This window comes from Hyla sarda, chromosome 8 (genome assembly GCF_029499605.1).
Source record: "Hyla sarda isolate aHylSar1 chromosome 8, aHylSar1.hap1, whole genome shotgun sequence".
NCBI lineage: Eukaryota > Metazoa > Chordata > Amphibia > Anura > Hylidae > Hyla > Hyla sarda.
In genome coordinates, this window is record NC_079196.1 from 112,834,889 (window position 1) to 112,857,741 (window position 22,853).

The 22,853-nt window shown below is 46.8% G+C and overlaps 9 pseudogenes; all 9 read right to left on the reverse strand.

The window, feature by feature from the left end:
- Positions 1 to 903: 903 nt before the first annotated feature.
- Positions 904 to 1,167, reverse strand: LOC130289616 (U2 spliceosomal RNA; annotated as a pseudogene).
- A 1,479-nt stretch (positions 1,168 to 2,646) lies between these two features.
- On the reverse strand, positions 2,647 to 2,912 carry LOC130288265 (U2 spliceosomal RNA; annotated as a pseudogene).
- Positions 2,913 to 4,390: 1,478 nt separating this feature from the next.
- LOC130287696 (U2 spliceosomal RNA) lies at positions 4,391 to 4,654 on the reverse strand (annotated as a pseudogene).
- A 1,476-nt stretch (positions 4,655 to 6,130) lies between these two features.
- LOC130288399 (U2 spliceosomal RNA) lies at positions 6,131 to 6,394 on the reverse strand (annotated as a pseudogene).
- A 9,190-nt stretch (positions 6,395 to 15,584) lies between these two features.
- Positions 15,585 to 15,848, reverse strand: LOC130285978 (U2 spliceosomal RNA; annotated as a pseudogene).
- Positions 15,849 to 17,327: 1,479 nt separating this feature from the next.
- LOC130288392 (U2 spliceosomal RNA) lies at positions 17,328 to 17,591 on the reverse strand (annotated as a pseudogene).
- A 1,477-nt stretch (positions 17,592 to 19,068) lies between these two features.
- On the reverse strand, positions 19,069 to 19,332 carry LOC130285979 (U2 spliceosomal RNA; annotated as a pseudogene).
- Positions 19,333 to 20,814: 1,482 nt separating this feature from the next.
- LOC130288401 (U2 spliceosomal RNA) lies at positions 20,815 to 21,078 on the reverse strand (annotated as a pseudogene).
- A 1,478-nt stretch (positions 21,079 to 22,556) lies between these two features.
- On the reverse strand, positions 22,557 to 22,820 carry LOC130288410 (U2 spliceosomal RNA; annotated as a pseudogene).
- Between the last annotated feature and the right edge of the window lie 33 nt (positions 22,821 to 22,853).

Genomic DNA, 22,853 nt, shown 5'->3' on the forward strand with positions numbered 1-22,853 from the left:
GCAGTTTACATCTAGCCCGTGGCATTGAATGGCATTTTAAAAGTGCTAAGGGTCCTGGTGCAATAATCCTCCCATGAGGATCAGCCTCAACGGCTTTGTAGATTGCACTCATGTCAGCAACTCCATATACATTTTTTTTTCTTCATGCTTCTTTCTTCATCCTTTTTTCTTTCTGTCATTCAGACTTTCATTCATTCGATCTCTCTCACTCACTTGCTTTAACTCATTTGTTCTCACTCACTCACTCACTCACTCAATCACTCACTCACTCATTCACTCTCACTCACTCTCACTCTCTCACTCACTCGCTCACTAAGTCAGTCTCTCTCTCTCTCTCTCTTTTTCTTTTTATATATATTTTTTTCCGTCTTCTTCTTCTTCTTCTTCTTCTTCTTCTTCTTCTTCTTCTTCAGACCCTGTCATAGCACTAATGCCTTTCCAATACCACCAGCAGATGGAGACACTCCATTGCAACATTGGTTGTGAGCAGCAGTTTCTAAAAACAAATGCCTCATGGCGGATTTCCCATCCATCAATGGATGGTAAATTTTGTTTTTATCATTCACTGACCACAGAAACCAATGCATGGTCAAGCAACAGCAATGACACACCCTTGTGTATAGGCATGAGACCCTCATGTCATTTAACAGGATTCAGCACCACCCACAAGACAGCTACCTGTCATGTCATGTCAAACCTGCACAGGTGTGCTAGATTATTATTATTTAGTTTTATTTTATTTTTTTACACCAATCAGTGTGCAAACATGGTCATTAAAACGCTAAATGAATAGACGTTCATAAACCAGTCAGTGCAACTCATCATTTTGGTCTCCAATTCTCAAACTCAAATTCTCACCCATGGAGGATTAAATGAGAATCTTTCTTGTTTAACACTGGAATGGGGTGGTGCACTGTTCACTACCTGAAGATACTGCCACATCGGGTCAATGCATAGGGCGACAGAAGCAAGCTTCCAAATCAGCTCCCTTTCTCAAAAATCCATTTAATTTATGGTCCCCAGATAGGGAACGTATGTATCAGTATGTGCTCACAAGTCACCCAAGTGCAAGTATTCACACAAAAAAAAACGTGCCTCAGGATGCGATCTGTCGCAAGATTCTTTCTTTTTTTACACTTGATCTAAGCCAAAAGGCCTAGAGGGGATAACCGGGAAAGGGGTGGACCCAACCATGTCCCCTTCATGAGCACTCACATTACTCATAGGAATGGAAGGAAGGCTGGCAGCCAACCAGCCTCCCATACACTTTCTGGGTGGGTGGCAGTCAGCCACCCATACATACATACAGCACAGGCTAAACCCACATCATCACTTAAAAAAAGGACAGGCGACCATTGCACTCTGATGGAGCATTTAGCAATGCAATCCATAGCCTGGCTTTTGCCTGAACCCCCATCACTCCTCCTCTTGCATATAAGACAATATTTCAGATCTGCATATGAAAACAACACGCCTACCTTTGTTGCACATAGCTGCCTGCCTGTCTCTAGTTACCCCACTGGCTGTAGCTGCGTCCCTTCCGACATGGAATAACACCAACTGTAACGATAAACTGAAAATTAACAGTATAAACCTGCATCATTTTGGACTCTGGTATTTGCTGAATCCGGGTGACCTGACAATCGATGGTGGTGCCGCTGGTGATTCTGGCCTTCTTGGAATCTGTTGGGCCTATGTGTTAGCTCACACATCACTTGGGTATCCATGGTAACTACCACAACATGGTCATCTGCAGTTTACATCTAGCCCGTGGCATTGAATGGCATTTTAAAAGTGCTAAGGGTCCTGGTGCAATAATCCTCCCATGAGGATCAGCCTCAACGGCTTTGTAGATTGCACTCATGTCAGCAACTCCATATACATTTTTTTTTCTTCATGCTTCTTTCTTCATCCTTTTTTCTTTCTGTCATTCAGACTTTCATTCATTCGATCTCTCTCACTCACTTGCTTTAACTCATTTGTTCTCACTCACTCACTCACTCACTCAATCACTCACTCACTCATTCACTCTCACTCACTCTCACTCTCTCACTCACTCGCTCACTAAGTCAGTCTCTCTCTCTCTCTCTCTTTTTCTTTTTATATATATTTTTTTCCGTCTTCTTCTTCTTCTTCTTCTTCTTCTTCTTCTTCAGACCCTGTCATAGCACTAATGCCTTTCCAATACCACCAGCAGATGGAGACACTCCATTGCAACATTGGTTGTGAGCAGCAGTTTCTAAAAACAAATGCCTCATGGCGGATTTCCCATCCATCAATGGATGGTAAATTTTGTTTTTATCATTCACTGACCACAGAAACCAATGCATGGTCAAGCAACAGCAATGACACACCCTTGTGTATAGGCATGAGACCCTCATGTCATTTAACAGGATTCAGCACCACCCACAAGACAGCTACCTGTCATGTCATGTCAAACCTGCACAGGTGTGCTAGATTATTATTATTTAGTTTTATTTTATTTTTTTACACCAATCAGTGTGCAAACATGGTCATTAAAACGCTAAATGAATAGACGTTCATAAACCAGTCAGTGCAACTCATCATTTTGGTCTCCAATTCTCAAACTCAAATTCTCACCCACGGAGGATTAAATGAGAATCTTTCTTGTTTAACACTGGAATGGGGTGGTGCACTGTTCACTACCCGAAGATACTGCCACATCGGGTCAATGCATAGGGCGACAGAAGCAAGCTTCCAAATCAGCTCCCTTTCTCAAAAATCCATTTAATTTATGGTCCCCAGATAGGGAACGTATGTATCAGTATGTGCTCACAAGTCACCCAAGTGCAAGTATTCACACAAAAAAAAAAACGTGCCTCAGGATGCGATCTGTCGCAAGATCCTTTCTTTTTTTACACTTGATCTAAGCCAAAAGGCCTAGAGGGGATAACCGGGAAAGGGGTGGACCCAACCATGTCCCCTTCATGAGCACTCACATTACTCATAGGAATGGAAGGAAGGCTGGCAGCCAACCAGCCTCCCATACACTTTCTGGGTGGGTGGCAGTCAGCCACCCATACATACATACAGCACAGGCTAAACCCACATCATCACTTAAAAAAAGGACAGGCGACCATTGCACTCTGATGGAGCATTTAGCAATGCAATCCATAGCCTGGCTTTTACCTGAACCCCCATCACTCCTCCTCTTGCATATAAGACAATATTTCAGATCTGCATATGAAAACAACACGCCTACCTTTGTTGCACATAGCTGCCTGCCTGTCTCTAGTTACCCCACTGGCTGTAGCTGCGTCCCTTCCGACATGGAATAACACCAACTGTAACGATAAACTGAAAATTAACAGTATAAACCTGCATCATTTTGGACTCTGGTATTTGCTGAATCCGGGTGACCTGACAATCGATGGTGGTGCCGCTGGTGATTCTGGCCTTCTTGGAATCTGTTGGGCCTATGTGTTAGCTCACACATCACTTGGGTATCCATGGTAACTACCACAACATGGTCATCTGCAGTTTACATCTAGCCCGTGGCATTGAATGGCATTTTAAAAGTGCTAAGGGTCCTGGTGCAATAATCCTCCCATGAGGATCAGCCTCAACGGCTTTGTAGATTGCACTCATGTCAGCAACTCCATATACATTTTTTTTTCTTCATGCTTCTTTCTTCATCCTTTTTTCTTTCTGTCATTCAGACTTTCATTCATTCGATCTCTCTCACTCACTTGCTTTAACTCATTTGTTCTCACTCACTCACTCACTCAATCACTCACTCACTCATTCACTCTCACTCACTCTCACTCTCTCACTCACTCGCTCACTAAGTCAGTCTCTCTCTCTCTCTCTCTTTTTCTTTTTATATATATTTTTTTCCGTCTTCTTCTTCTTCTTCTTCTTCTTCTTCTTCTTCTTCAGACCCTGTCATAGCACTAATGCCTTTCCAATACCACCAGCAGATGGAGACACTCCATTGCAACATTGGTTGTGAGCAGCAGTTTCTAAAAACAAATGCCTCATGGCGGATTTCCCATCCATCAATGGATGGTAAATTTTGTTTTTATCATTCACTGACCACAGAAACCAATGCATGGTCAAGCAACAGCAATGACACACCCTTGTGTATAGGCATGAGACCCTCATGTCATTTAACAGGATTCAGCACCACCCACAAGACAGCTACCTGTCATGTCATGTCAAACCTGCACAGGTGTGCTAGATTATTATTATTTAGTTTTATTTTATTTTTTTACACCAATCAGTGTGCAAACATGGTCATTAAAACGCTAAATGAATAGACGTTCATAAACCAGTCAGTGCAACTCATCATTTTGGTCTCCAATTCTCAAACTCAAATTCTCACCCACGGAGGATTAAATGAGAATCTTTCTTGTTTAACACTGGAATGGGGTGGTGCACTGTTCACTACCCGAAGATACTGCCACATCGGGTCAATGCATAGGGCGACAGAAGCAAGCTTCCAAATCAGCTCCCTTTCTCAAAAATCCATTTAATTTATGGTCCCCAGATAGGGAACGTATGTATCAGTATGTGCTCACAAGTCACCCAAGTGCAAGTATTCACACAAAAAAAACCGTGCCTCAGGATGCGATCTGTCGCAAGATCCTTTCTTTTTTTACACTTGATCTAAGCCAAAAGGCCTAGAGGGGATAACCGGGAAAGGGGTGGACCCAACCATGTCCCCTTCATGAGCACTCACATTACTCATAGGAATGGAAGGAAGGCTGGCAGCCAACCAGCCTCCCATACACTTTCTGGGTGGGTGGCAGTCAGCCACCCATACATACATACAGCACAGGCTAAACCCACATCATCACTTAAAAAAAGGACAGGCGACCATTGCACTCTGATGGAGCATTTAGCAATGCAATCCATAGCCTGGCTTTTGCCTGAACCCCCATCACTCCTCCTCTTGCATATAAGACAATATTTCAGATCTGCATATGAAAACAACACGCCTACCTTTGTTGCACATAGCTGCCTGCCTGTCTCTAGTTACCCCACTGGCTGTAGCTGCGTCCCTTCCGACATGGAATAACACCAACTGTAACGATAAACTGAAAATTAACAGTATAAACCTGCATCATTTTGGACTCTGGTATTTGCTGAATCCGGGTGACCTGACAATCGATGGTGGTGCCGCTGGTGATTCTGGCCTTCTTGGAATCTGTTGGGCCTATGTGTTAGCTCACACATCACTTGGGTATCCATGGTAACTACCACAACATGGTCATCTGCAGTTTACATCTAGCCCGTGGCATTGAATGGCATTTTAAAAGTGCTAAGGGTCCTGGTGCAATAATCCTCCCATGAGGATCAGCCTCAACGGCTTTGTAGATTGCACTCATGTCAGCAACTCCATATACATTTTTTTTTCTTCATGCTTCTTTCTTCATCCTTTTTTCTTTCTGTCATTCAGACTTTCATTCATTCGATCTCTCTCACTCACTTGCTTTAACTCATTTGTTCTCACTCACTCACTCACTCACTCAATCACTCACTCACTCATTCACTCTCACTCACTCTCACTCTCTCACTCACTCGCTCACTAAGTCAGTCTCTCTCTCTCTCTCTCTTTTTCTTTTTATATATATTTTTTTCCGTCTTCTTCTTCTTCTTCTTCTTCTTCTTCTTCAGACCCTGTCATAGCACTAATGCCTTTCCAATACCACCAGCAGATGGAGACACTCCATTGCAACATTGGTTGTGAGCAGCAGTTTCTAAAAACAAATGCCTCATGGCGGATTTCCCATCCATCAATGGATGGTAAATTTTGTTTTTATCATTCACTGACCACAGAAACCAATGCATGGTCAAGCAACAGCAATGACACACCCTTGTGTATAGGCATGAGACCCTCATGTCATTTAACAGGATTCAGCACCACCCACAAGACAGCTACCTGTCATGTCATGTCAAACCTGCACAGGTGTGCTAGATTATTATTATTTAGTTTTATTTTATTTTTTTACACCAATCAGTGTGCAAACATGGTCATTAAAACGCTAAATGAATAGACGTTCATAAACCAGTCAGTGCAACTCATCATTTTGGTCTCCAATTCTCAAACTCAAATTCTCACCCACGGAGGATTAAATGAGAATCTTTCTTGTTTAACACTGGAATGGGGTGGTGCACTGTTCACTACCCGAAGATACTGCCACATCGGGTCAATGCATAGGGCGACAGAAGCAAGCTTCCAAATCAGCTCCCTTTCTCAAAAATCCATTTAATTTATGGTCCCCAGATAGGGAACGTATGTATCAGTATGTGCTCACAAGTCACCCAAGTGCAAGTATTCACACAAAAAAAAACGTGCCTCAGGATGCGATCTGTCGCAAGATTCTTTCTTTTTTTACACTTGATCTAAGCCAAAAGGCCTAGAGGGGATAACCGGGAAAGGGGTGGACCCAACCATGTCCCCTTCATGAGCACTCACATTACTCATAGGAATGGAAGGAAGGCTGGCAGCCAACCAGCCTCCCATACACTTTCTGGGTGGGTGGCAGTCAGCCACCCATACATACATACAGCACAGGCTAAACCTACATCATCACTTAAAAAAAGGACAGGCGACCATTGCACTCTGATGGAGCATTTAGCAATGCAATCCATAGCCTGGCTTTTGCCTGAACCCCCATCACTCCTCCTCTTGCATATAAGACAATATTTCAGATCTGCATATGAAAACAACACGCCTACCTTTGTTGCACATAGCTGCCTGCCTGTCTCTAGTTACCCCACTGGCTGTAGCTGCGTCCCTTCCGACATGGAATAACACCAACTGTAACGATAAACTGAAAATTAACAGTATAAACCTGCATCATTTTGGACTCTGGTATTTGCTGAATCCGGGTGACCTGACAATCGATGGTGGTGCCGCTGGTGATTCTGGCCTTCTTGGAATCTGTTGGGCCTATGTGTTAGCTCACACATCACTTGGGTATCCATGGTAACTACCACAACATGGTCATCTGCAGTTTACATCTAGCCCGTGGCATTGAATGGCATTTTAAAAGTGCTAAGGGTCCTGGTGCAATAATCCTCCCATGAGGATCAGCCTCAACGGCTTTGTAGATTGCACTCATGTCAGCAACTCCATATACATTTTTTTTTCTTCATGCTTCTTTCTTCATCCTTTTTTCTTTCTGTCATTCAGACTTTCATTCATTCGATCTCTCTCACTCACTTGCTTTAACTCATTTGTTCTCACTCACTCACTCACTCACTCACTCAATCACTCACTCACTCATTCACTCTCACTCACTCTCACTCTCTCACTCACTCGCTCACTAAGTCAGTCTCTCTCTCTCTCTCTCTTTTTCTTTTTATATATATTTTTTTCCGTCTTCTTCTTCTTCTTCTTCTTCTTCTTCTTCAGACCCTGTCATAGCACTAATGCCTTTCCAATACCACCAGCAGATGGAGACACTCCATTGCAACATTGGTTGTGAGCAGCAGTTTCTAAAAACAAATGCCTCATGGCGGATTTCCCATCCATCAATGGATGGTAAATTTTGTTTTTATCATTCACTGACCACAGAAACCAATGCATGGTCAAGCAACAGCAATGACATACCCTTGTGTATAAGCATGAGACCCTCATGTCATTTAACAGGATTCAGCACCACCCACAAGACAGCTACCTGTCATGTCATGTCAAACCTGCACAGGTGTGCTAGATTATTATTATTTAGTTTTATTTTATTTTTTTACACCAATCAGTGTGCAAACATGGTCATTAAAACGCTAAATGAATAGACGTTCATAAACCAGTCAGTGCAACTCATCATTTTGGTCTCCAATTCTCAAACTCAAATTCTCACCCACGGAGGATTAAATGAGAATCTTTCTTGTTTAACACTGGAATGGGGTGGTGCACTGTTCACTACCCGAAGATACTGCCACATCGGGTCAATGCATAGGGCGACAGAAGCAAGCTTCCAAATCAGCTCCCTTTCTCAAAAATCCATTTAATTTATGGTCCCCAGATAGGGAACGTATGTATCAGTATGTGCTCACAAGTCACCCAAGTGCAAGTATTCACACAAAAAAAAAAACGTGCCTCAGGATGCGATCTGTCGCAAGATCCTTTCTTTTTTTTTTTGATTGAAAGAGCTTTATTTTCCGTTCAGTCATTACAAGTCGTACAATAAATTACAGTCACACAAAGCATGATAGTACAATACACAGCAAAGGTTCCCTAAGCTATACATCGCACACCATGCTACTCTAACATTCAGCTCAATCCTGCAATATAAAGGCACAAGAGATCAAACAAAAATCAAATAATACAATCTGTGATCGGGGTAGGGGTGTGGGCGACTATGTGGGGGTAGGGAGGGGGCGGATCACAGGGCCAAACTGTTGGGCTGTATCTTCAGGGAGACATGGGAGAAGGAGAGGGGTCTTCACTCCTCTTCTTCCTCATCAACGGCCGAGCTGTCCAAGATGGAATAGTCTCTAAGCAGGTTCTTGATGAACCTGCGGCAGTCCCGGACGGACATGTTTTCCCTGTTGATCACGAGGCGGTTCCTGGCAAGCCACACTGCGTCCTTAAAACAGTTCATAAGGCGCCAGGCCTCCTGGATGGCCTCCACGTCGTGGGTCCCAGGGAACAGGCCGTAAAGCACCGAATGGTACGATAGGCAGCTCCTGGGCACTGAGTCTCTGAGTTCCTGTTCTAGGGCGTCCAACAGACCCTGTGCAAAGGGGCACTGCCAAAACACGTGGAAAGATGTTTCCTCCACGTAGGGGCAACGGGGGCAGTACCGGGTCTTGCACAGGTTGCGGGCATGCATGAATGACCTGAGAGAGAGACCTCCCATGACGGCCATCCACGACAAGTCCTTGTGTCCATTGGTAAGCCGCTTTGAGGCCACATTGTTCCAAACTGTCTCTGCAGTGGCTGCGGGGAGTCCCGGAACCAGCTCGGTCGAGTCCTTAGCTCGGATGAGCTTGTGGATTGTCTTCGGCTTCCATAGGTCGGGTTTCAGTCCTTCCAGCTGGTGCTCCCTCACAAACCGGACAACATCCCCATAGAACCAGGGAGTGTTCCAGTTGTAAGGGATGGAGCTGTCCCACTTGTCCCAGCCCAGCTGTCTCCAGAGGGGCATGAGAAGCAAGCGAGACATGGACCTGCCCGCTGAGCCAGTCTTTTCAACAAGAGTCCGCTGCACCGTGACACATGCAAAGGAGGCCCTCAGCAGAGCGGGGATGTCGGGTATTCCCTTCCCACCCTTGCGGGGTTCCTTGTACATCACGGTCCTCTTGACTCTGTCCATTTTGCCCCAGACGAAGCCAAACACTGTCCGGGTGATGGCCTTGCAAACGGTGGTATGGGGAGGCCAGGCCTGTGCGGTATATTGGAGCACAGGCAAAACTTCACTCCGCAGGACAAGTGCCTTGCCTTCCATCGTGAGCTTTCTGGAGCTCCACAGTCCGATCTTTGAGTTTATCCTTCCTAGTCGGTCTTGCCAAGACTTAAGGGCCGCTCCTTCCTTCCCGAACCAGACTCCAAGAATTTGAATGAAGTCCGGCTTAATAGTAAAGGGGAAGGGGGCGGAAGAAGCCAGGTGCCACTCCCCGAAGAGCATGGCCTCCGACTTCCCGCAGTTGACTTTTGCCCCCGAAGCTCTGCCGAAGTCCTCGCAGGTCCGGACGAGTGCAGTCACCGAACGCTGGTCAGCGCAGAAGACGGTCACGTCGTCCATGTAGAGCGAGCACTTGACCTCGTGGCGATCTGGTCCTGGTGCGGTGATCCCTCTGATCTCTCCATTCTGCCGGATAGTCTCAGCGAAGAGCTCTATAACACAAACAAAAAGGAGAGGTGAAAGAGGGCAGCCTTGTCTAACCCCTGAAAGAATAGGAAAGGGGTCAGTCTTCCAGCCGTTCACCAACACCGTGCTGTAAATGTCAAAATACATAACGTTAACAAAAGAGCAAAACATCTTCCCCAGACCCAGCCTGCGCAAAACCCTGTCCATGAATGCGTGGGAGACACGGTCGAACGCCTTCTCCTGATCTAAGCTGACCAGGGCGGCGCGGCCCCCGCGGTCCTGGATGTAATGGACCGTGTCTCTCACAAGGGCAAGGCTGTCGGCAATCCTGCGGCCAGGAATGCTGCAGGTCTGGTCCGGATGGACGATCTGCCCCATGACAGGTTTCAGCCTGTTGGCCAGCACCTTGGCGAGGATCTTGTAGTCCACGTTCAGGAGAGAGATGGGACGCCAGTTTTTCAGGTCACATCTCTCCCCCTTCCGCTTATACAAGATCGTGATCATCCCTTCCCTCAACGACGGAGGCATTCTGCCCCCCACCACCATCTCCTCGTACACCTCCAACAGGTCCGGACAGATCAGGTCACCCAGCGCTACGTAGAGCTCGGCCGGGAGACCGTCACTGCCCGGGGTCCTGCCGGGCTTAAAGGATTTAGCGGCAGAGAGCAGCTCCCCCACCGTCAAGGGATCGTCCATAGCCGCCGCACCTGCGGGATCAACAACGTTAGTGACACCTGACAGGAACCTCTCGGCGGCTTCGGGGTCGGATGACTTGGGGGCGTAGAGGTTGCTGTAGAAGTCGTGGACGACCCCCATCACTTCCTCCTTGCCGCTCCTCATGTGTCCGGTCTCATCTCGTAGCTCAGTCAGGGGCGTGTGGCCGGCATGGAGCTTCCTGAAAAAGAAAGAGTTACATTTCTCACCCTTCTCCAGGTTCTCCACCTTGGAACGAAAGACGATTCGCTTGGATTCCTCCTCAAAGTGCCTTTTCAAGCTCTTTTTGGTCTCCTCCAGCTCCTCCCTGACGTCCCAGCCACACTGGAGCAGGTCCTGCAGGGACCGCAGCTCGCGCTGCAGTTTCCTCAAGTCCCACTTCTTCGCACACGCCTGTTGTCTGCCTTTTGCCTGAAAGAAACAACGGAATTCGACTTTAACATATTCCCACCAATCGCTGATGCACTTGAACAGACATTTGTCATTTCGCCATACAAGGTAAGCATCCCTAAGTTCCTCCATGACCTCCCTCTGCTCCAACAGGGCACAATTCAACTTCCAGGAGCCCGGGCCAGGTGGGAATCCATGGCCCAGAGTCCCCCGGAATCGAATGGCCCTGTGGTCAGAGAAGAAGCAGGGGACCATAGAGTACGACACCTTTCTGACTGCTCTCGAAGTGAAGATGAAGTCTATCCGAGAACGGAGCGAGCCATCGGGGCGGCTCCACGTATAGTTTACGGAGCCGTTCCCGATGGACCCGACAACGTCCTGCAAGGATGCCTCCGTCACCATCTCAATCAGCAGTTTAGACGTCACGTCCAGGTTGGCGGATGTGCCAGAACTGCGCCCGTCCACCTCAATGGGGCAGTTGAAGTCACCACCCAACACTACTGCTCTAGTGGTGGCGAGTTCAGCCCGCAGGGCCTGGAGAACCTCCAGTCGGACATCCCTCTCAGGGGAGGCATACACGTTGATGAGCCGCACGGGCTCACCCGCCCAGGAACCGTCTGCGACAAGAAGTCTGCCACAGACGAGCTCCCGGACGGAATCAAGTGCAAAGTTACCTCCCCTGATCAGGATGGCCACCCCCGCAGACCTATTGTCGCCCCCACCAGACCAGTAGGAAGGGCCGTGAGGCCACTGCCTGGCCAGATGGTTGTAAGACCTAGAAGCAGACAAAGCACATTCCTGCAACATGTAAACATCACACCTCTGGGAATCTAAGAACGTAAGAACAGTCTGAAATCTAAACCAAGCTCTAATACTCCTCACATTAATGCAGAAGATGTTGAGATCAGCCATGGGAATAAAAAGAGAGGTTAGTTCTGATACTAGTTACCAGTCTGGTCGGACGGGTCCTCTTCTCTGGCGCCTGTCGGCTCCTGTGGCTTCTCGTAGCGCCCTTCCAAGAACTCGTCGTAGACCGTGTTGGACGGAGTGTCCAGGATTTTCTTAACCTCTGGGTCCTGCAGCAGCTCCTCCATAGATTGAGCTTGGACTGGCTCTGCTTGGACCTGCTCCACTTGGGCCTGCTCCATCACCTCCTCTCCTTCTGAAGCTTCAAGGCTCTCGCAGACCTGCTCCATCTCCTCCTCCTCATCTGAAGCTTGAGGGGTCTCGCAGGTCTCGATTATCTTTCTTTTGTGGGACTCTTCTGATACGTTGTCCCTTCCTTTCCTCTTCCTCTGTATGGTACCTGGGGGAGGAAGCACAGGAAAGTCCTCCGAAGGGCGGGCACCAGCAGCTGGAGGGGGGTTAGGTGCTGCTGGGCCAGGAGAGAAAGGAGGCTGGGTGGGGCGGGGGGCAGGAGAGAGTGCCCGGGCAGGGGAGGACGGGGCAGGGGTGGGCCGGGCAGGGGAGGACGGGGCAGGGGTGGGCCGGGCAGGGGAGGACGGGGCAGGGGTGGGCCGGGGTGGGGTACGGGGGGCAGGGGTGGGCCGGGGTGGGGTACGGGGGGCAGGGGTGGGGCGGGATGGGGCAGGAGGGGCGGGGGTGGGACGGGATGGGGCAGGAGGGGCAGGGGTGGGACGGGATGGGGCAGGAGGGGCAGGGGTGGGACGGGATGGGGCAGGGGTGGGACGGGATGGGGCAGGGGTGGGGCGGGATGGGGCAGGAGATGGGGCGGGAGGGGCAGGGGATGGGGCGGGAGGGGCGGTGGAGGGGCGGGACGGGGCAGGGGTGGTGGCTTTCGCCTTCTTACCCTCCTTGGTCGGCTTGGCCATCCGTGGTGTTGGCTCCGGAGCTGGGGCTGGCTTCGGTGCTCTCGCTGCCACAGATGCCCATGTTCTCTCCCTCTGGGGGCAGTCCTTGTAGCTGTGGGCTGCCAGTCCGCAGAGGTTGCAGGTCTTGCTCTTGGGGCAGTCCTTGGTCGTGTGACCTGTCACACGGCAATACCTGCAGGCATCCTCCGTACAGTCCTTGCCCTCGTGGCCCATCTTGCCACATCTCCTGCAGGTCTGCGGCATGTCCGGGTAGAAGATAAGTCCTGTGGAGTTGCCCAAGGAAAATGTCGTTGGCAGGTGCTGTAGTCCGTCTGGAGAAGCAGGGTTCTTGTTGAGTCTGACGACCACAGACCACTTGCAGGTCCAGTATCCGAGTGAGTTCAGGATGCGGGTGAGCTCCCTCACCACGGTGCAGAAGCGCTTCAGGAAGGTCGAGATGTCCGTGCCTGGGGTGTGTGGGTTCCGCATTGAGACCGTCACCCGCCTCTCCTCTCTTTGAATAAGGCAGTTGCCCACAAAGCGAGAGAAAGGGGATTCGGGACTCGCCGCTTTCACCACCTCCCAGTATCTTCTACAGGTCCCAATGGTGGCAAAGGTGATGTAGAAGATTCCCGAAAAGAAGGTTGCTATTCCCAGGGTGTCAGCCGTGGGGAAGCCTTGATCCGCCAGCATCTTCTTGCAGAACACGTCGTGGGACATGTCCGGCACCCTTCCGTCCACGGGCTTGAGCTTCAAGGCAACAGTCTGCCTCATCCAGGGCTCCAGGGTTGGAGCTTCCAGGTTAGGAATTCTGCCGCCCTTCTGCCTTGCCGTGGTGGAGGTTGAAGCTTGCTGTGGTTGGGGCTGGACCTCCAGGCCTTGCCCTGCAGCCTCCTGGGTGGACTTGCTGGTTGAGGCCATGGCTTCTTCCAGCAGGCTCTTTTCCGCTTCCTTGCTTGCTTGTGGAGAGAGGCTTCGCAAAGTCTTCTTTCCCGGGTGGGAGGAGCTATGCAGATCCGGTCCCGGTGGGAGGAGCTATGCAAATCCTTCTCCAGAGGCAGCGAGTTTCTTCGAAAAGATTCTGCGCCGCCTTCCTCTTCGCCGCTGTTCCGGAATTCACCGCCGATTCCCTTCTTCCAGGTTCTTCGTCGGCTTCTTCCGGAGCTGCAGTCTTCAAGATCTTCTCCTTCTTCAGATGTTCCGAGGCAGGCAGGAGACGATCTTCAGGTGGTATGCTCTAGAGAAATGCGGTTCTAATAAGAACGAAAAGTACTGCAATCGTACTACGCAAAATCTCTACCACAATGCTTGGAGTTCTTCAGACCGTAGCGATCATGGTATCTCCCCTGCCAGGTAAGTATCCTTTCTTTTTTTACACTTGATCTAAGCCAAAAGGCCTAGAGGGGATAACCGGGAAAGGGGTGGACCCAACCATGTCCCCTTCATGAGCACTCACATTACTCATAGGAATGGAAGGAAGGCTGGCAGCCAACCAGCCTCCCATACACTTTCTGGGTGGGTGGCAGTCAGCCACCCATACATACATACAGCACAGGCTAAACCCACATCATCACTTAAAAAAAGGACAGGCGACCATTGCACTCTGATGGAGCATTTAGCAATGCAATCCATAGCCTGGCTTTTGCCTGAACCCCCATCACTCCTCCTCTTGCATATAAGACAATATTTCAGATCTGCATATGAAAACAACACGCCTACCTTTGTTGCACATAGCTGCCTGCCTGTCTCTAGTTACCCCACTGGCTGTAGCTGCGTCCCTTCCGACATGGAATAACACCAACTGTAACGATAAACTGAAAATTAACAGTATAAACCTGCATCATTTTGGACTCTGGTATTTGCTGAATCCGGGTGACCTGACAATCGATGGTGGTGCCGCTGGTGATTCTGGCCTTCTTGGAATCTGTTGGGCCTATGTGTTAGCTCACACATCACTTGGGTATCCATGGTAACTACCACAACATGGTCATCTGCAGTTTACATCTAGCCCGTGGCATTGAATGGCATTTTAAAAGTGCTAAGGGTCCTGGTGCAATAATCCTCCCATGAGGATCAGCCTCAACGGCTTTGTAGATTGCACTCATGTCAGCAACTCCATATACATTTTTTTTTCTTCATGCTTCTTTCTTCATCCTTTTTTCTTTCTGTCATTCAGACTTTCATTCATTCGATCTCTCTCACTCACTTGCTTTAACTCATTTGTTCTCACTCACTCACTCACTCACTCAATCACTCACTCACTCATTCACTCTCACTCACTCTCACTCTCTCACTCACTCGCTCACTAAGTCAGTCTCTCTCTCTCTCTCTCTTTTTCTTTTTATATATATTTTTTTCCGTCTTCTTCTTCTTCTTCTTCTTCTTCTTCTTCTTCAGACCCTGTCATAGCACTAATGCCTTTCCAATACCACCAGCAGATGGAGACACTCCATTGCAACATTGGTTGTGAGCAGCAGTTTCTAAAAACAAATGCCTCATGGCGGATTTCCCATCCATCAATGGATGGTAAATTTTGTTTTTATCATTCACTGACCACAGAAACCAATGCATGGTCAAGCAACAGCAATGACACACCCTTGTGTATAGGCATGAGACCCTCATGTCATTTAACAGGATTCAGCACCACCCACAAGACAGCTACCTGTCATGTCATGTCAAACCTGCACAGGTGTGCTAGATTATTATTATTTAGTTTTATTTTATTTTTTTACACCAATCAGTGTGCAAACATGGTCATTAAAACGCTAAATGAATAGACGTTCATAAACCAGTCAGTGCAACTCATCATTTTGGTCTCCAATTCTCAAACTCAAATTCTCACCCACGGAGGATTAAATGAGAATCTTTCTTGTTTAACACTGGAATGGGGTGGTGCACTGTTCACTACCCGAAGATACTGCCACATCGGGTCAATGCATAGGGCGACAGAAGCAAGCTTCCAAATCAGCTCCCTTTCTCAAAAATCCATTTAATTTATGGTCCCCAGATAGGGAACGTATGTATCAGTATGTGCTCACAAGTCACCCAAGTGCAAGTATTCACACAAAAAAAAACGTGCCTCAGGATGCGATCTGTCGCAAGATCCTTTCTTTTTTTACACTTGATCTAAGCCAAAAGGCCTAGAGGGGATAACCGGGAAAGGGGTGGACCCAACCATGTCCCCTTCATGAGCACTCACATTACTCATAGGAATGGAAGGAAGGCTGGCAGCCAACCAGCCTCCCATACACTTTCTGGGTGGGTGGCAGTCAGCCACCCATACATACATACAGCACAGGCTAAACCCACATCATCACTTAAAAAAAGGACAGGCGACCATTGCACTCTGATGGAGCATTTAGCAATGCAATCCATAGCCTGGCTTTTGCCTGAACCCCCATCACTCCTCCTCTTGCATATAAGACAATATTTCAGATCTGCATATGAAAACAACACGCCTACCTTTGTTGCACATAGCTGCCTGCCTGTCTCTAGTTACCCCACTGGCTGTAGCTGCGTCCCTTCCGACATGGAATAACACCAACTGTAACGATAAACTGAAAATTAACAGTATAAACCTGCATCATTTTGGACTCTGGTATTTGCTGAATCCGGGTGACCTGACAATCGATGGTGGTGCCGCTGGTGATTCTGGCCTTCTTGGAATCTGTTGGGCCTATGTGTTAGCTCACACATCACTTGGGTATCCATGGTAACTACCACAACATGGTCATCTGCAGTTTACATCTAGCCCGTGGCATTGAATGGCATTTTAAAAGTGCTAAGGGTCCTGGTGCAATAATCCTCCCATGAGGATCAGCCTCAACGGCTTTGTAGATTGCACTCATGTCAGCAACTCCATATACATTTTTTTTTCTTCATGCTTCTTTCTTCATCCTTTTTTCTTTCTGTCATTCAGACTTTCATTCATTCGATCTCTCTCACTCACTTGCTTTAACTCATTTGTTCTCACTCACTCACTCACTCACTCAATCACTCACTCACTCATTCACTCTCACTCACTCTCACTCTCTCACTCACTCGCTCACTAAGTCAGTCTCTCTCTCTCTCTCTCTTTTTCTTTTTATATATATTTTTTTCCGTCTTCTTCTTCTTCTTCTTCTTCTTCTTCTTCTTCAGACCCTGTCATAGCACTAATGCCTTTCCAATACCACCAGCAGATGGAGACACTCCATTGCAACATTGGTTGTGAGCAGCAGTTTCTAAAAACAAATGCCTCATGGCGGATTTCCCATCCATCAATGGATGGTAAATTTTGTTTTTATCATTCACTGACCACAGAAACCAATGCATGGTCAAGCAACAGCAATGACACACCCTTGTGTATAGGCATGAGACCCTCATGTCATTTAACAGGATTCAGCACCACCCACAAGACAGCTACCTGTCATGTCATGTCAAACCTGCACAGGTGTGCTAGATTATTATTATTTAGTTTTATTTTATTTTTTTACACCAATCAGTGTGCAAACATGGTCATTAAAACGCTAAATGAATAGACGTTCATAAACCAGTCAGTGCAACTCATCATTTTGGTCTCCAATTCTCAAACTCAAATTCTCACCCACGGAGGATTAAATGAGAATCTTTCTTGTTTAACACTGGAATGGGGTGGTGCACTGTTCACTACCCGAAGATACTGCCACATCGGGTCAATGCATAGGGCGACAGAAGCAAGCTTCCAAATCAGCTCCCTTTCTCAAAAATCCATTTAATTTATGGTCCCCAGATAGGGAACGTATGTATCAGTATGTGCTCACAAGTCACCCAAGTGCAAGTATTCACACAAAAAAAAACGTGCCTCAGGATGCGATCTGACGCAAGATCCTTTCTTTTTGTACACTTGATCTAAGCCAAAAGGCCTAGAGGGGATAACCGGGAAAGGGGTGGACCCAACCATGTCCCCTTCATGAGCACTCACATTACTCATAGGAATGGAAGGAAGGCTGGCAGCCAACCAGCCTCCCATACACTTTCTGGGTGGGTGGCAGTCAGCCACCCATACATACATACAGCACAGGCTAAACCCACATCATCACTTAAAAAAAGGACAGGCGACCATTGCACTCTGATGGAGCATTTAGCAATGCAATCCATAGCCTGGCTTTTACCTGAACCCCCATCACTCCTCCTCTTGCATATAAGACAATATTTCAGATCTGCATATGAAAACAACACGCCTACCTTTGTTGCACATAGCTGCCTGCCTGTCTCTAGTTACCCCACTGGCTGTAGCTGCGTCCCTTCCGACATGGAATAACACCAACTGTAACGATAAACTGAAAATTAACAGTATAAACCTGCATCATTTTGGACTCTGGTATTTGCTGAATCCGGGTGACCTGACAATCGATGGTGGTGCCGCTGGTGATTCTGGCCTTCTTGGAATCTGTTGGGCCTATGTGTTAGCTCACACATCACTTGGGTATCCATGGTAACTACCACAACATGGTCATCTGCAGTTTACATCTAGCCCGTGGCATTGAATGGCATTTTAAAAGTGCTAAGGGTCCTGGTGCAATAATCCTCCCATGAGGATCAGCCTCAACGGCTTTGTAGATTGCACTCATGTCAGCAACTCCATATACATTTTTTTTTCTTCATGCTTCTTTCTTCATCCTTTTTTCTTTCTGTCATTCAGACTTTCATTCATTCGATCTCTCTCACTCACTTGCTTTAACTCATTTGTTCTCACTCACTCACTCACTCACTCACTCAATCACTCACTCACTCATTCACTCTCACTCACTCTCACTCTCTCACTCACTCGCTCACTAAGTCAGTCTCTCTCTCTCTCTCTCTTTTTCTTTTTATATATATTTTTTTCCGTCTTCTTCTTCTTCTTCTTCTTCTTCTTCAGACCCTGTCATAGCACTAATGCCTTTCCAATACCACCAGCAGATGGAGACACTCCATTGCAACATTGGTTGTGAGCAGCAGTTTCTAAAAACAAATGCCTCATGGCAGATTTCCCATCCATCAATGGATGGTAAATTTTGTTTTTATCATTCACTGACCACAGAAACCAATGCATGGTCAAGCAACAGCAATGACACACCCTTGTGTATAGGCATGAGACCCTCATGTCATTTAACAGGATTCAGCACCACCCACAAGACAGCTACCTGTCATGTCATGTCAAACCTGCACAGGTGTGCTAGATTATTATTATTTAGTTTTATTTTATTTTTTTACACCAATCAGTGTGCAAACATGGTCATTAAAACGCTAAATGAATAGACGTTCATAAACCAGTCAGTGCAACTCATCATTTTGGTCTCCAATTCTCAAACTCAAATTCTCACCCACGGAGGATTAAATGAGAATCTTTCTTGTTTAACACTGGAATGGGGTGGTGCACTGTTCACTACCCGAAGATACTGCCACATCGGGTCAATGCATAGGGCGACAGAAGCAAGCTTCCAAATCAGCTCCCTTTCTCAAAAATCCATTTAATTTATGGTCCCCAGATAGGGAACGTATGTATCAGTATGTGCTCACAAGTCACCCAAGTGCAAGTATTCACACAAAAAAAAACGTGCCTCAGGATGCGATCTGTCGCAAGATCCTTTCTTTTTTTACACTTGATCTAAGCCAAAAGGCCTAGAGGGGATAACCGGGAAAGGGGTGGACCCAACCATGTCCCCTTCATGAGCACTCACATTACTCATAGGAATGGAAGGAAGGCTGGCAGCCAACCAGCCTCCCATACACTTTCTGGGTGGGTGGCAGTCAGCCACCCATACATACATACAGCACAGGCTAAACCCACATCATCACTTAAAAAAAGGACAGGCGACCATTGCACTCTGATGGAGCATTTAGCAATGCAATCCATAGCCTGGCTTTTGCCTGAACCCCCATCACTCCTCCTCTTGCATATAAGACAATATTTCAGATCTGCATATGAAAACAACACGCCTACCTTTGTTGCACATAGCTGCCTGCCTGTCTCTAGTTACCCCACTGGCTGTAGCTGCGTCCCTTCCGACATGGAATAACACCAACTGTAACGATAAACTGAAAATTAACAGTATAAACCTGCATCATTTTGGACTCTGGTATTTGCTGAATCCGGGTGACCTGACAATCGATGGTGGTGCCGCTGGTGATTCTGGCCTTCTTGGAATCTGTTGGGCCTATGTGTTAGCTCACACATCACTTGGGTATCCATGGTAACTACCACAACATGGTCATCTGCAGTTTACATCTAGCCCGTGGCATTGAATGGCATTTTAAAAGTGCTAAGGGTCCTGGTGCAATAATCCTCCCATGAGGATCAGCCTCAACGGCTTTGTAGATTGCACTCATGTCAGCAACTCCATATACATTTTTTTTTCTTCATGCTTCTTTCTTCATCCTTTTTTCTTTCTGTCATTCAGACTTTCATTCATTCGATCTCTCTCACTCACTTGCTTTAACTCATTTGTTCTCACTCACTCACTCACTCACTCAATCACTCACTCACTCATTCACTCTCACTCACTCTCACTCTCTCACTCACTCGCTCACTAAGTCAGTCTCTCTCTCTCTCTCTCTTTTTCTTTTTATATATATTTTTTTCCGTCTTCTTCTTCTTCTTCTTCTTCTTCTTCTTCTTCTTCAGACCCTGTCATAGCACTAATGCCTTTCCAATACCACCAGCAGATGGAGACACTCCATTGCAACATTGGTTGTGAGCAGCAGTTTCTAAAAACAAATGCCTCATGGCGGATTTCCCATCCATCAATGGATGGTAAATTTTGTTTTTATCATTCACTGACCACAGAAACCAATGCATGGTCAAGCAACAGCAATGACACACCCTTGTGTATAGGCATGAGACCCTCATGTCATTTAACAGGATTCAGCACCACCCACAAGACAGCTACCTGTCATGTCATGTCAAACCTGCACAGGTGTGCTAGATTATTATTATTTAGTTTTATTTTATTTTTTTACACCAATCAGTGTGCAAACATGGTCATTAAAACGCTAAATGAATAGACGTTCATAAACCAGTCAGTGCAACTCATCATTTTGGTCTCCAATTCTCAAACTCAAATTCTCACCCACGGAGGATTAAATGAGAATCTTTCTTGTTTAACACTGGAATGGGGTGGTGCACTGTTCACTACCCGAAGATACTGCCACATCGGGTCAATGCATAGGGCGACAGAAGCAAGCTTCCAAATCAGCTCCCTTTCTCAAAAATCCATTTAATTTATGGTCCCCAGATAGGGAACGTATGTATCAGTATGTGCTCACAAGTCACCCAAGTGCAAGTATTCACACAAAAAAAAACGTGCCTCAGGATGCGATCTGTCGCAAGATTCTTTCTTTTTTTACACTTGATCTAAGCCAAAAGGCCTAGAGGGGATAACCGGGAAAGGGGTGGACCCAACCATGTCCCCTTCATGAGCACTCACATTACTCATAGGAATGGAAGGAAGGCTGGCAGCCAACCAGCCTCCCATACACTTTCTGGGTGGGTGGCAGTCAGCCACCCATACATACATACAGCACAGGCTAAACCCACATCATCACTTAAAAAAAGGACAGGCGACCATTGCACTCTGATGGAGCATTTAGCAATGCAATCCATAGCCTGGCTTTTGCCTGAACCCCCATCACTCCTCCTCTTGCATATAAGACAATATTTCAGATCTGCATATGAAAACAACACGCCTACCTTTGTTGCACATAGCTGCCTGCCTGTCTCTAGTTACCCCACTGGCTGTAGCTGCGTCCCTTCCGACATGGAATAACACCAACTGTAACGATAAACTGAAAATTAACAGTATAAACCTGCATCATTTTGGACTCTGGTATTTGCTGAATCCGGGTGACCTGACAATCGATGGTGGTGCCGCTGGTGATTCTGGCCTTCTTGGAATCTGTTGGGCCTATGTGTTAGCTCACACATCACTTGGGTATCCATGGTAACTACCACAACATGGTCATCTGCAGTTTACATCTAGCCCGTGGCATTGAATGGCATTTTAAAAGTGCTAAGGGTCCTGGTGCAATAATCCTCCCATGAGGATCAGCCTCAACGGCTTTGTAGATTGCACTCATGTCAGCAACTCCATATACATTTTTTTTCTTCATGCTTCTTTCTTCATCCTTTTTTCTTTCTGTCATTCAGACTTTCATTCATTCGATCTCTCTCACTCACTTGCTTTAACTCATTTGTTCTCACTCACTCACTCACTCACTCAATCACTCACTCACTCATTCACTCTCACTCACTCTCACTCTCTCACTCACTCGCTCACTAAGTCAGTCTCTCTCTCTCTCTCTCTTTTTCTTTTTATATATATTTTTTTCCGTCTTCTTCTTCTTCTTCTTCTTCTTCTTCTTCTTCAGACCCTGTCATAGCACTAATGCCTTTCCAATACCACCAGCAGATGGAGACACTCCATTGCAACATTGGTTGTGAGCAGCAGTTTCTAAAAACAAATGCCTCATGGCGGATTTCCCATCCATCAATGGATGGTAAATTTTGTTTTTATCATTCACTGACCACAGAAACCAATGCATGGTCAAGCAACAGCAATGACACACCCTTGTGTATAGGCATGAGACCCTCATGTCATTTAACAGGATTCAGCACCACCCACAAGACAGCTACCTGTCATGTCATGTCAAACCTGCACAGGTGTGCTAGATTATTATTATTTAGTTTTATTTTATTTTTTTACACCAATCAGTGTGCAAACATGGTCATTAAAACGCTAAATGAATAGACGTTCATAAACCAGTCAGTGCAACTCATCATTTTGGTCTCCAATTCTCAAACTCAAATTCTCACCCACGGAGGATTAAATGAGAATCTTTCTTGTTTAACACTGGAATGGGGTGGTGCACTGTTCACTACCCGAAGATACTGCCACATCGGGTCAATGCATAGGGCGACAGAAGCAAGCTTCCAAATCAGCTCCCTTTCTCAAAAATCCATTTAATTTATGGTCCCCAGATAGGGAACGTATGTATCAGTATGTGCTCACAAGTCACCCAAGTGCAAGTATTCACACAAAAAAAAATGTGCCTCAGGATGCGATCTGTCGCAAGATTCTTTCTTTTTTTACACTTGATCTAAGCCAAAAGGCCTAGAGGGGATAACCGGGAAAGGGGTGGACCCAACCATGTCCCC